The sequence below is a fragment of the Sarcophilus harrisii genome, chromosome 2 (assembly GCF_902635505.1).
Source record: "Sarcophilus harrisii chromosome 2, mSarHar1.11, whole genome shotgun sequence".
Taxonomy (NCBI): domain Eukaryota; kingdom Metazoa; phylum Chordata; class Mammalia; order Dasyuromorphia; family Dasyuridae; genus Sarcophilus; species Sarcophilus harrisii.
This window is the reverse complement of record NC_045427.1, coordinates 548336265-548349959: the sequence shown is the minus strand read 5'-3', so window position 1 is coordinate 548349959 and position 13695 is coordinate 548336265. Positions and strand designations below refer to the sequence as shown.

General features: G+C 34.9%; 1 long non-coding RNA gene across 1 annotated transcript in view; it reads right to left on the bottom strand.

The window, feature by feature from the left end:
• Positions 1-12668, bottom strand: part of LOC116421867 — a 31327-nt gene extending 18659 nt beyond the window's left edge. The window contains exons 1-3 of the long non-coding RNA XR_004232451.1: positions 11904-12668; positions 8760-8811; positions 5939-5981 (exon numbers count right to left, since the gene is read on the bottom strand). This is a non-coding gene — a long non-coding RNA (uncharacterized LOC116421867). The remainder of the gene's footprint in view (positions 1-5938; positions 5982-8759; positions 8812-11903) is intronic.
• Positions 12669-13695: the final 1027 nt, after the last annotated feature.

Sequence of the window (13695 nt, the reverse complement as noted above, 5' to 3'; positions counted from 1 at the left end):
AGCACTTTGGACTTCAAGATACAGGGATAATAAAAGGCAACAGAAAGGAGCAAATTGACATACATACTACCCATTCAGGAGACAGTGTTATCAAAAAAACCCGAGTTTAAATTCTGCCTCAGATACTGATTGATTATATGTCAGCCAACAAATTCTTATCAAGCTCTTATTATGTACTAGGCACTGAACTAAATACTGGGAATGTAACTACAAATAAAAAGAAAGAAAATAACTAAACTATAGAAGGGAAAAATAAAGTAGATTGCCAGGCTCTTAATCAGGACTTAATACAGACTTGGGAAGGTTCAGAAAACCAAAATTTTAGTACAAGGAAATGTAGAATTCATAATAAGACACTAAATAAAGCAGCTTTATTGAGAGGAAAATACAAATATGGAAGGGTTGTCAAGGAAGGTGGATAAAGGGAAATACACTGGGATTCTAGACAGTATGGCTATCATGGCTCCCATAGGAGCCATGTAGGGAATAAGTACCTTATTATACTTAAAGATAAGGAAGAAAAGGGACAGAGAAACAGAATCTTTTATCCAACTCTAGCAGGACCCAGACACTGGAAAAAGAACAAAAAGTCTGACCCTTCGAGACTGGTGCTGAAGGAATAGGAGATGGCTTAGAAATTGCAGCTAACTGATATTCTAATTCCCAAGTAATGGTAAAAGGAGATTTAGGTCATTACTATGGGTCTTACTCTGGGTGGCTCAAAGATTTTGAGAATTTTGAGAATTCCATGTTCTCAAAATGAGCAGGCTCCTAGTATCATTACAGAGAAAAAATAATTTAAAATTCATTAAGATATTTTATACAGTGAAATAAATTAATTAAATGTAAGTGCTTACTAAAGCAAATTTAATTAGGTGTAATGGTTTTCATTAATTTTTAACAAATAATATTATTTTTTAGAAATAGAAGATATGTGTTAAATTAATTATTCATCTTGAATGCTCATTTTTCTTCTCTCTTTATGGTCTTGCAATGAACACTTTAATAATATAAAAAATGAAAGTTTCTTTATCGTAACCGACAGGAAATAACTGGTCACTGATATACAGATAATTTTGCTTTAACCTGTTAGAACAAAGATCAAACAAATCAAATGAGAAACTCTAACATGCAATAAAAACAGTTCTAATTTGACTTCCTAAAACAAGCTATTGATGCAGAAAAATGAGAAATGGATAAAGAAATACATATCAACATAGATTATCACCATGTCTAAAAGAAGCAAAATTTATGTATAAAACAGTTGCCACAACCAGTCCAGAAAAGGCCAGAAACTTTGTCTCAGCCAACAAAAATCTCTCCAGATTGCATTCCAGAAAACTTTTCATTCCAAAAGCTCATTCCAGTTCTGAATTTGCACATTGGAAATACCCACTTCCCCCTTTGCCCTGTCACTGAATGAATGATTCCTCCCAGAACCTCCATTTAAAGGTGTCCAGGCTAGCTATATCTCATTTCTCTCTCAGCTACACTTGAGACTTTCTTTACCATGTCACCACATCCATTAGAATACGTGCTCCTCGAGGTGTAGCAATTTGCTTTCTTTCTATTTGTACTTGTATCCCTAGTGCTTAGCAGAGGGTCTGGCATATAATAAGTGCTTAATAAATATTTGTTGACTGATTGACTTGATACTCTTGCCAAGTACAGTGATGTGGCAGCCAAAAACAATAAAAATTTAAAATAAAAATTCATTTGCAAAATCTTATAGAAGAGGATAATGAAAGATTATGAGCAAGCCTTTTCATAAGCAGAAATAAAGGATGAAGAAAATAGGAGTTTATAGAAAGCTTAGTGAGAGATTCAGCTGAGCAAGATCATCCTGAGAGCATTTAAGGATAAAACTAAGAGAAAAACAAACAGATTAAAAATGCAAAAAAAAAAAAAAAAAACCTGTAAAGATTTATATAACAAAACATTTTCTCTGGCAATGACAACATAACCATAACATCTGTAATTTACATTATAGTCAACAATACTTTCTATATGTCAGGCATTGTGATAAGCACTGAAAATATAAAGAAAGGCAGACAGTGCCTGTCTTCAAGGTCTTATAATCTAATGGAGGTAGACAACATGCAGCAAATGAACAAATACAAACAAAATAAATTAGATAATAGATATATACACATATGTGTATATGTGATATAGATGGATACGTGTATATATGTACATATAAATATATGTGTATGTGTTCATGTAAACATATATATGTGTATGAAAGAAGTAATTAGCACTAAAGGTAATCTTGAAAAAGATGAAATTTACCTGAGACCTAAAAGATGAAAGGGAAAATAACAGGCAGAGATGGGGAGGTAGAAAAATTTAAGCATAAGGGATAGCCAATGAAATGCAGTCTGGAGATGAAAGGTCAAATGCAAGGAACAGCAAGATCAACTGTCACCAGATCATAAAGTTCATGGAAGAGAATAAAGTGTACAAAGATTGTAAAAGTAGGAGGTTTTAAGTAATGAAGGGCTTTAGAAGCCAACAAAAGCATTTTGCATTTTGTCCTGAAGATATTTTATTGAATTAGAAGGTGACTAGGTAAGATCTCTGCTTTAGAACAATGACTTTGACAGGGGCATATAATTTCACCAATATGTACATGTCCTTGAATAACACAGTGAAGTGGATTAGGGAGAAACAAAGTAAGGCAAGCAATCAAATTCATTTGCGATTCAGTCATTTTTCACTAGTGTCTAACTCTCCATGAGCCCATTTGGGGTTTCTTGGCAAAGACACGAAAGTGACTTGCCATTTCCATCTCCAGCTCATTTTTACACATGAGGAAACTGAGCCAAACAGTGTTAAGTGACTTACCCAAGTTCAAACAGCTATTAAGTGTATAAAGAAGTACATAACTCCTGAGTTCTATCCACTGTGCCAACTAGCTAGGTTGAGTGATAAATTTTGTCTATCTTATCCTTGAAGCATCTCCAAATTGGTAAGACTTAACAGAATTCATATTCTACCTAGCTTTTGAAATCACAGGGTTACTTTCACATCACATCATAGTAGGATTTTCTGGATGCATATATTGTAATTCTATCTATATATTGTCTAAGAGGCATATAGCAGTGCAGTGCCTAATGCTCTCCTCAGATTCCCACTAAAACAACCTTGGTGGCTTCCACATAAACTCTACAATGACACTTGAGGCTCACTATAATCTGGCTCCAGCCTATTTTTGCAGCCTTGTCTTATATCTCTTCATGAATAAGTGTTCCATCTAAATTAATTTGTTCCAAATCCCTCTCTCATAGGCTGTTCTTTCCAGTCATCATGCTCATCTCATCCCCCACTCCTGGAATGGACTTTCTTTCCTTTTGTCACCTGTATATAACCATGCCCTGTTATAATCATTCCTCTCCTTTAAGTCCAAATTCAGGTGTCACTTCCCCCACGAAACTTCCTTTCCAACAAACTGGAAGTGATTTCTCTACCATACTATTCATGCAGCGTTTTCTCTGTAATCTCTTATACACTTGTTTCCCAATTTATATTACAGTGACATGTATACATATCATTCTACCAACTTTTAAGCTCCTTAGGGATTGTGGTTATGTTTTACTTCATCTTTGACTCCCCAGCCCATACCCCAGCATAGTGTCTTGCACAAAGGTGTGTTGAATTGAATTGAATCCAAATTGATTCCATAAAATAAGAGAATCTAAGAGTTAGATGATTTTGGAGTCTAACTCCTATATGTAGGAATTCTTGGGATTGTTTATTCTGTGAAAAAAAATGTAATTCACATTATATACATAACATAATTTTAGTTTAAAATGTCAAATGTATTTTACAAGATAGACAATTTTTCCTATATAGAATAATTAATAATAATCAGTATTGTGCCTGATATTTAAACCCTTAGCTCCTTTGGGAAGAAGCATTTTTTTCATTTTCAGGGTCAAAGTTTTAGGAATCAATTATATAGAGGTGATGGTTAAAGTTCATGAAGAGGAACAAACATTCCAAGAAAGAAAATGTAGAGAGAAAAGAAAAGAAAATCTTAGCAAAAATCCTTATGGAGAATGCTATCTATATGACTCTGGACAAGTCACTTAACCTCTGTCTGCTTCAGTTTCCTCATCTTTAAAAATAGGGATGATAATAATAGCACCTAGTACCCAGGGAAGTTGTAAGGATTAAACACTGATAAAGAGCTTTACAAATTGTACCTATACAATTTGGCTTGCACAAAAGACTCAGTGAAATTTCTACAGTCTCACAAGAGCCTCTAGATTAATTTTTATCTCAATATCTTCAGGATGCAAAGTGATCTATGTTTCCTAACAAGTTAGATCTTAGAGCCTGAGTTTTTTTTTTTTTTCTTTTCTTTTCTTTTTTTTTTTTTTTTATTATAGCTTTTTATTTACAAGTTATATGCCTGGGTAATTTTACAGCATTGACAATTGCCAAACCTTTTGTTCCAATTTTCCCCCTCCTTCCGCTCACCCCCTCCCCCAGATGGCAGGTTGACATGTTAAATATGTTAAAGTATAAGTTAAATACAATATATGTATACATGTCCAAACAGTTATTTTGCTGTAAAAAGAATCAGACTTTGAAATAGTGTACAATTAGCCTGTGAAGGAAATCAAAAATGCAGGTGGACAAAAATACAGGGATTGGTTCTATGTAGTGGTTCATAGTCATCTCCCAGAGTTCTTTCACTGGCTGTAGCTGATTCAGTTCATTACTGCTCTATTGGAACTGATTTGGTTCATCTCATTGCTGAAGAGGGCCACATCCATCAGAATTGATCATCATATAGTATTGTTATTGAAGTATATAATGATCTCTTCATTTCACTCGGCATCAATTCATGTAAGTCTCTCCAGGCCTTTCTGAAATCATCCTGTTGGTCATTTCTTAGAGAACAATAATATTCCATAATATTCATATACCACAATTTACTCAGTCATTCTCCAATTGATGGGCATCCACTCAGTTTCCAGTTTCTGGCCACTAAAAAGAGACCTGCCACAAACATGGGTCCCTTTCCCTTCTTTAAGATCTCTTTGGGATATAAGCTCAGTAGTAACACTGCTGGATCAAAGGATATGCACAGTTTGATAACTTTTTGAACATAGTTCCAAATTGCTCTTCAGAATGGCTGGATGTATTCACAATTCCACCAAAAATGTATTAGTGTCCCTGTTTTCCCATATCCTCTCCCACATTGCGCATTATCTTTCCCTGTTATTCTAGCCAATCTGACAGGTGTGTAGTGGTATCTCAGAGTTGTCTTAATTTGCATTTCTCTGATTAATAATGACTTGGAGCATCTTTTCATATGGCTAGAAATGGTTTCAATTTCTTCGTCTGAGAATTTTCTATTCATATCCTTTGACCATTTATCAACTGGAGAATGGTAGAGCCTGAGTTTTTAAAACAAATGTCTATGCACAAAGCTTGAGGTAGGTCTGGTAAATTGTCTCAAATCTTATTCTATGTGCCAGTCATTAAGCATTTGCTATGTACCTACTGTGTACTGTTCCTACAAATACTTATAATCTACCTCTTTCATGCTACTTCTGCTCATTTGAAAATCAATGTTAGGACACTGGTTACATGACAGTCATGATTATTTAGACTTGATGATGTTGTGGGGATGACCAAAGAAATGGTAAGTATGGTTCCAACCTTTCAGAGACTTTCAGGGACATGTGATTTCACCACTGTGTATATGCCCTTGAATAATACAAATTGTAGCCCATCCTATACATCTCTTGTTCACATGCTCCCATAAATCCTTGACAATACATGATTATCAATGAAGCACATGGACTGCCCAGTCTTTGTCCCTGGTTTATCTACTTTTCTGATCATACATTATTCTGTTAACATACTTTATGAAACTTCTAGAAAATTCTTTATTTGTAATGTGTATTAACCTGTTCATACTCACAATGTGTCTCTTTAACCAATGCTGGGCTTCAATTCTTTGGAGACTGTGGTATTCCATGATTCACCAGAAAAAGAACATTCATGTTAAAAATAAATAAAACAAACAGAGGTGAGCTTGGAATCATTAAATAGATTGACAACTTTCTCAAATTGTAATCCAGGCTATATATCTTGCTCAATTCTAGACTCAGCTCATAATCCATTTGCAGGTTTTTTTCCAGATATATGAACTGAAAGAAAAGAGCTCTATAGATTGTCCAAGTGCATATTATATTCTAGACAATAGCTATTCTTTTTAATCATTTGGCTTTTCTTGTATGGATAGTGGAAGGATAGGTCAAATTTTTAAATGGGATTATGCTTATAATTCATGAGGCTCTGCTATGTTCCAAGGCTTGCTATAATCAGCACAATACTATTGAAAACAAGAATACTTCACTATTTAAATTTCTCTTTCTAGGACTCAGTGCTAGACATACTCCATGTTAGTAGCAAATGCCCTTTTTGTGAGCTTGTGTTTTTCTGTTGCTTTCCTTGTTTGATATTCATATCAGAGTGCCACTAAACAATGTTATCTCTGGTTTTTGTTGTTGCTATTTTGCTGAGGCAACTGGAGTTAAGTGAGTTGCCCAGGGTAACACAGCTAGAAAGTGTTAAGTGTCTGAAGTCAAATTTGAGCTCAGTTCTTCCTGACTTTAGGGCTGTTGCTCTATCCACTGCATCACCTAGCAGCCCTCTGTTGTTATTTTTCAAGAATCTTAACTGATTATAACTTTTGATTCGGACACCTTGCTGAGTAAGAGCTTTAAATGAGCATTTCCCTCTGCTGAATCAAATGTTTTAGAATTTTATTGTGTTTCTGAATCTAACAAATATAACAAAAAGAGATATTTCTACAAGAAAATTGTGGGGGGAGGGGAAAGGATTATATGTGAGACTATTTTGTGCAATTTTTCTTTTAAAAGTTAAATTCAATGTTATTTTCAAAGTTGTCCTGCTTCTGTTTTCTTCTCTTTTATACATTTTAAAATATGTCAATGACCATCTTTTATTTTTTTCACTTTTATAATGCTTTTTAAATAGTCAGGAAATAAGCACAATGGGATTTTTGTAATCCCTACATTTTCCAGCTAATTGTCTGATTTTTTGTCTAAAAGACATAAAAATATCTGTTAGAATATGATATTTGTGAAAGCTTTATATTTCCACGATCAAGGATACTCTTGATGTGTATGTAGACTACCCTCATAAAATTGGAAAAAGTTAGGAAATTTTTATTACAAGTCAATAGTTAATTGATAGTCTCATACAAAACAGACAATTTAAAGAACTACCTCCTTTTTAAATCTTATTGGACATTTTATGGAAGTCCCCTTTTTTTACAAAAAAATAAAATATAAAACTAGACTTTGAAAATCTTATATGGGTGTATCTGGGAAATCAGGGACAGAGCGGATGAGCAAATAACAGCTATTAAGAAAAAGAATCACAAAGGATAATGATTTAATTCATGTTTTTTTTGTTGTTTAGTTGTTCAGATTCCTTGTGATCCCATTTGAGATTTTCTTGGCAAAGATGCTGGAGTTGGTTTGCCATGTTCTTTTTTGAGGCTAAATTTGAACTCAGGATAATGAGTCTTCCTGGCTTGATTCTGTCACTCTATCCACTTTTCCCAACTGACAGGAGTAATAAGCAAGCAATGAGGATAATAATCTGTCCTTTCTGAATTCTAAGGAATGATAGGCTTTGCTATCTATCCACTCTGCAACAGCTAGACATTTCTATTCACCCTACAGTGGAACTCTGTTCTAAGTGTTGTTTTCTCTAATTACAATATGAAGTCTTTGAAAGAAAGAACTGTTTTTTATTTTCTATTTTTATTCCCAGCACTTAGCTTAGCACAAAGGAAGCACTCAATACAGGGTTTTCCATTCTAAGGCTGCCAGGTTACAAGCCTGGGTGATTAGGAAGACGGGGGTATCACCAACAGAAATATAAAAGTTTGAGGAGGGACAGATTTGGAAAAGTTAATAAATTTAATTTGTGTGATTAAGAAATTCACCCCAAATTGATATATGGTGAGAGTTCAAAAATTGAGCAAGAATTAGAAATGCTTTTTAAAAATTATAAAAATCAATTTAAAAAAAAGATCTTGAAGAAAAATGAAATGAGGATTATTAGAATCAGCGAGGGGCCTGTGCCATGCCTGGTGTCAGGAAGACCTAAATGTAAATCTGGCCTCAGAAATTTCCTAGCATATCACCCTGAGCAAGTCACTTCCAGTCTCTCTTGAGTTTCCTCAATTGTAAAATGGAGATGATAATATCATCTTGACAGGATTGTTGTGATCTTCACAACATAAGAAAGCACTTAGAACACTTAGCCTGGTAAATGGTGGGTGCTTAATAAATGCTTCTTTTCTTGATGAAGCAAAGTCAACAAGAGAGATTGTGGAAGAAGTGAGAGGATTGAAAATATAGCTGGAGGGTTTACTTTAGCAGTGAAAACCACTTCAGACTGGAGGGAGGAATAGAACATGAATACCAGCATTAACAGAGTAAGAAAAGTAAAAGAAGTTAAGTTCTTTTAGATGACCATAATTTCACTAGTAAAGGAGAGTAGTCATCTATGGGAGACAGGAACAGAGAGAATGGATTCGGAGTTCCAAGGAGAATATAGCTTGAAGCAGACATCACTTAAACAGAAGTCCATTTGAAGAGAGAAAAAAGTGGAATGTAGATGAGAAGAGACAGACCACATTGTAAAATAATTCAAATGGTTTGCATTTTTAACATCCCAATTCAGTTAGAATGAACACTTACTTGAGGTATTCTCATAAGTATTTCTGAATTCATCTAAGGTCATATCTGAAAACTGGTTCCATCCAACAGAAAGAAAATTTTTAAAAAAGGTCAGTAAACAAATAGTAGAAAACAACAATAAAACCCTTTATTCACATGACCTTTATATATTCTTCTCACAATTTTTAGTCTTTTCCTAAATTTTTGGACCTTTTCAATTTTCTGTGTTACTCACATACTGAATTCCTTTAATTTAAATAAGAGTAAACTGGATTTACATCCCCCTTATATATTTGGCATCTCTTCTCCTGGTTCCAAGCCATAGAGATTCAGGTATAAAGCCTCTGGAACACTTTGGGGCTTGCAGTTAAAACAGTTTAGGCCTCAAGAGAATCTAGGCCTTTACTCTACAGAATTCATTCCAATAATCTGGACAAGAACAAGTTGATGTCCTCTCACTAGACTACTAACTCCCATGATCTATACTTTCTTCCTTCTCAGTCACACATGGTTATGATGATATATACACTTGATTTTACCATCATCCATTTAGATGTTCATTCTTCATTACCCAGAATTCTGAATTTCCTTTCCCTGACCACAAGGTCTTTCTTTCCCTCTACTGCATTCCTCCTACACCTGTTTTTATTATTCCTGATCTTTAGCCTTTCAAGCACTTTGTCATGTGCTTCTTTCTGGAGATTAGTAGAAGTCATACAACTTTATTAAGTGAACCAACTGCAAATATATGTTATCTAAATTAAGGTCCTCACTGCTCTTGGGTAAACCTTATTCTTCTCTCATTCACTCCATAACATTCCCCACAGATATTCTGCAAATCTTCTCCTCTTAACTCTCCTATCCCACATGTTCCAGTCCCTTTCATCACAGGACCTCTTGTTCACATTTTACTGACACAATAAATGCCTTTGATCAGGAATTCCTTCTCCTTCCTTATGCTACATCTCAAAAAATCTGGATCACCCACCATTCTTCCTTTGCTCTAGTCTCAGGTCTTTTTACTGAAATCAAACCTTCTCATTGTGCCCCTGATTACATCTCTCTCTTCTTCAGTCCCTCCTTAGCTACTGGCTCTTTCCCTGCAGCTGAGAGGCATGCTAAGGTTTCTCCAGAGGTACATAGTCTCAAATCAATCTGTCATTTTATAGCCAAATTCCCCCTAAGAGCTGCCCATATCTGCTGCCTCCACTTCTTTTAAGTTTCCTTTAGGAGACACCACTGGGAAACTCTTCTGTGCAGGGCTATCCATGGTCTCAGTGATTCAATTGAATTGCATTTTCCCATTCCTCAACATTCTAAATCTCTTTTTTTGTTTGTTTGTTTTTAATTTTGTTGACTCCTCACTTAGCTTTGCTGATATTATTCTCCCTTGATTCTCCTTTTCAGTCTCCTTTGATGGATTCACCACTTATGCCCTGTTTCCATAACTGGGGCTTTCTCACAAGACTTTGTATGTATTATCATCAGTTTCTCTTGGCTCTATTATCATTTCTATATGGATTATTCTCTTATCTATATGTTCAGTACTAGTCTCTCTTGAACTCTATGTCTCTATCATTAACTCTCTGATGGACATTTTTCTTCACCTGAATGTCCCACTATAACTGAAAATGTCTGAAATGGAATTCATTATCTGCCCCACATAAACATGATTTTCCTCCAAATTACTCTTTCTAGACAACCAAGTTTTCTGTTCTTAGAATCACTCTTGACTCTTCACTCTCCCTTCTATCCCATCAGTCATCAAGTTCTGTCAACTAATAATAATAATGGCTAACATTTATATAGTGCTTACTATGTGCCAGGCACTGTCCTAAGTACTTTTTTGATTATTAAGCAATTATTGACATCCCATTTGATCCTCACAACAACCCTGGGAGATTGGTGTGATTATTATCCCCATCTTTAAAAATGAGGGTAAGGGACTTGCTCAGGATCACCCTGCTAGTAAATCCCTGACAACAGATTTGAATTCAGCTCTTCTTGCCTACAAGGCCCAGTGCTCTATCCACTATACCAACTAGCTACACACTCTATACCATTTCTCACATTTGTTTCCTTTCCACATACAAAGTCCTCACCACCTCTTTCCTAGGCTTTTAAAATAGCCTCCTATGTACATTTATGGCTTCTGATTTTTCCTTCTCAGTTCAGCCTCCACAATAACAAAATTATCTTCCTAAAGCATAGGTCTGATCCTGTCCTGATCACTTGCTCAGGACTTTTCACTGGCATCCTGTTGTCCCTAGAATGAAATACAAAATTCTCACTTTGGCAGCTCAGGCCCCTCAGCTTACTTTTACAACTTGGGTCCCTTTCACTTAATCAACATATCAGTTTTCCCTATTACCACCAAATTGTCCCATTTCCTGTTTTCTGAAGTCAGCATTCCATCTCCTCCTTTTATACCTTTTTAAAGGTTATTACTCATGCCTGAAATGTACCCAATCCTTTCTCAGAATCTTTAGATTGCTATAAAACTCAAATCAAATTAGCTCCTCCAAAAGTATTTGTTGTTCCCCCTGGTTGCTAGTAAATATGTTATATTATCTCCACTAAAATATATGCTTCCTGAAGGCAAGGATTGTGTTTCCATTTGTCTTTGTACCACTGGCATTGTGCAAAAGAAGCATTTACTACATCTGCTGACCCCTTATCCTACTTCACCTCCCACACTATGGCCTATTGGGCTACTGCCCACAAAACAACATTCCTCTTGCCCCCAAGGGACTTAACTTCCTCCCATTCATACTTTCTAGGGGAAGGGCCAGTCCCTATCTTGGAAGCATCAATCCACTTTAACTGGTTCAGCTAACTCTGCAAACCTCTGAAAGAGAATTTGCTTCATGCATAAAAATTTCTAGTTATATCTCATTTCATATCATGGTAACACACTATCATTTTACACACACACACACACACACACACACATATACATTTTATTTTATTACCTATATCTGGCACATAGTAAGTATTTAATAAAATACTTGTTGACTCACTAGTTGAAGATTCATATGAAAGCACAAGAAACATTTCCTGGTTATTGATTAACATCCTTCACCTTATACTCTTTTGCTACTTTTTTTTTTTATTTTACCACTCCCAGTTCCCAGAGAGGTATTGAGAATAATTTTACTGCAGTACCTGTGAATAAGTGGTTCCCAGCATTGTGTCTATCTATAAATCTCTTATTTTCAAGAAAAATGTGTAGTCTATGATGATATCCTGAGAAATCATATTTCTTCTTGTACTAAAAAAAGAAAAGAAAGATGAAAAACGCAGCATAAGAAATCTAAAATAAGAAAACAGCAATAGGTTAACAAAATAAAGACCTTTTTGGAGGAAAAAGAAAAAACCTTTCTTAACTTAGCCGAACAAACTTAGGCCATCTCAATACTAGGGTTGCGGGGAATATTTTTAAATGAATGTGTCCAATGCCAGTCTTTCCTACTCCCAAAATCTTTTTTGTTTGATATCTGGCTTTGCTGATCTTTGTACCACAAACTAGCCTAAACTGCCTTTTCTGTCAATTTTTCCTGCAAAATATCTTGCTTCTGTACCCCAGCTGTTCATGGGAAAGACTGTCCATTTTTAAATCTAATTCTTCCCTGAATTTTCTTTTTGTAATTTTCAAGTATAAATTGCCACTGCCTCTCCAAAGCTCTGGGTCCCTTTGTACTTTGTACTAGGTTGCCTCAGCATTAATGTCAATTTCCCTTCAAATAAAACTTTTAAAATTTCAACTCAGCTTGGACTCCACTGAATTTTGAGTGGTGGGCTTCCCTGGGTTGACACTCTTAAAGAGAAAGGATGGTGAAGTTTTGTCATCAACATAATAGAGGGATGATAGAGTGAATATTAAGTGCATCAGATTCTATGCCCATAATAACTACTATAAGTAATTATAATTAAGATATATATCATGTATTATAATTATGATTATTTACATAATTTACACTAACACAGTTATTTGAAAATTATTACTGTAGAAAGACTTTGGTGATGAGTTGGAAAAACTTCTTTTCTTTACATCTATAATCAATTTTGACTTCATTTCTTAATAGGAAATTTGATTTTGAAAATTCAAAAAAGAAGTTATCACGGAGGCAGCTGAGTGGAGGGAACATCAGTCCTGTTTTCAGAAGGTCTTGCTTGAATCATATCCCACCTCAAACACTTGACATTTACTGGCTATGTGACCTTGGGCTAATCACTTAACCCCAATTTCCTGGCCAAAAAAAGAAGAAAAAAAAAAAGGATGGATTACTCATCTGTTTCATCCATGACTGAAATAGAAGTTCATCTGTCAAGGGAAAAGCACATTTTAGAATCTGGTATAAACAAGACATGTTGGGTCTACATTCATGTAAACAAGCTAATAAATTCATTTTTATTTTTAAAGGCCAATCACTGCTTTAGTTACCTAGCAAAATAAAAACTTTAATCTATCTGTAAGCAAACGATAGAGTTGTATTTTGATGTAGGGACAAGGACTTGGAATTGGTAAATTGATTTAAAATACCCAAAAATAAGAAATAGGTGAAAGGTAATTACAAGTATTGAGTGTACATTCTTAATGAGTTAATTAATATTAACTTTTCCCCAAAGGAGAAATTTCTGATATGCTCTGATGGAAATTTCTAGGTTAACTCCAAATGTAGGAATAGTTAAATTAAGTGCTATGACTTGCAATTAGATCAGTGGGAAGCTGTAATCTATACATTAATTAAGCAGCTAGAAGGCTTTCTGTCCACAGTGTCCCTTTTGGGACACAAAGGTAAAATTTTAAGAAACTAAGTAGCTTAAAATGCACTAAAATTTTTGGGACACAAAAATTTGAGGGTCTTAGAATTGTACTAAGACTTTTGGGATAGCTTATATACAACCTTTTCTCTCCTCTTGTGTACTAGAATGAGAATCAGACCTTTCTCTGAAT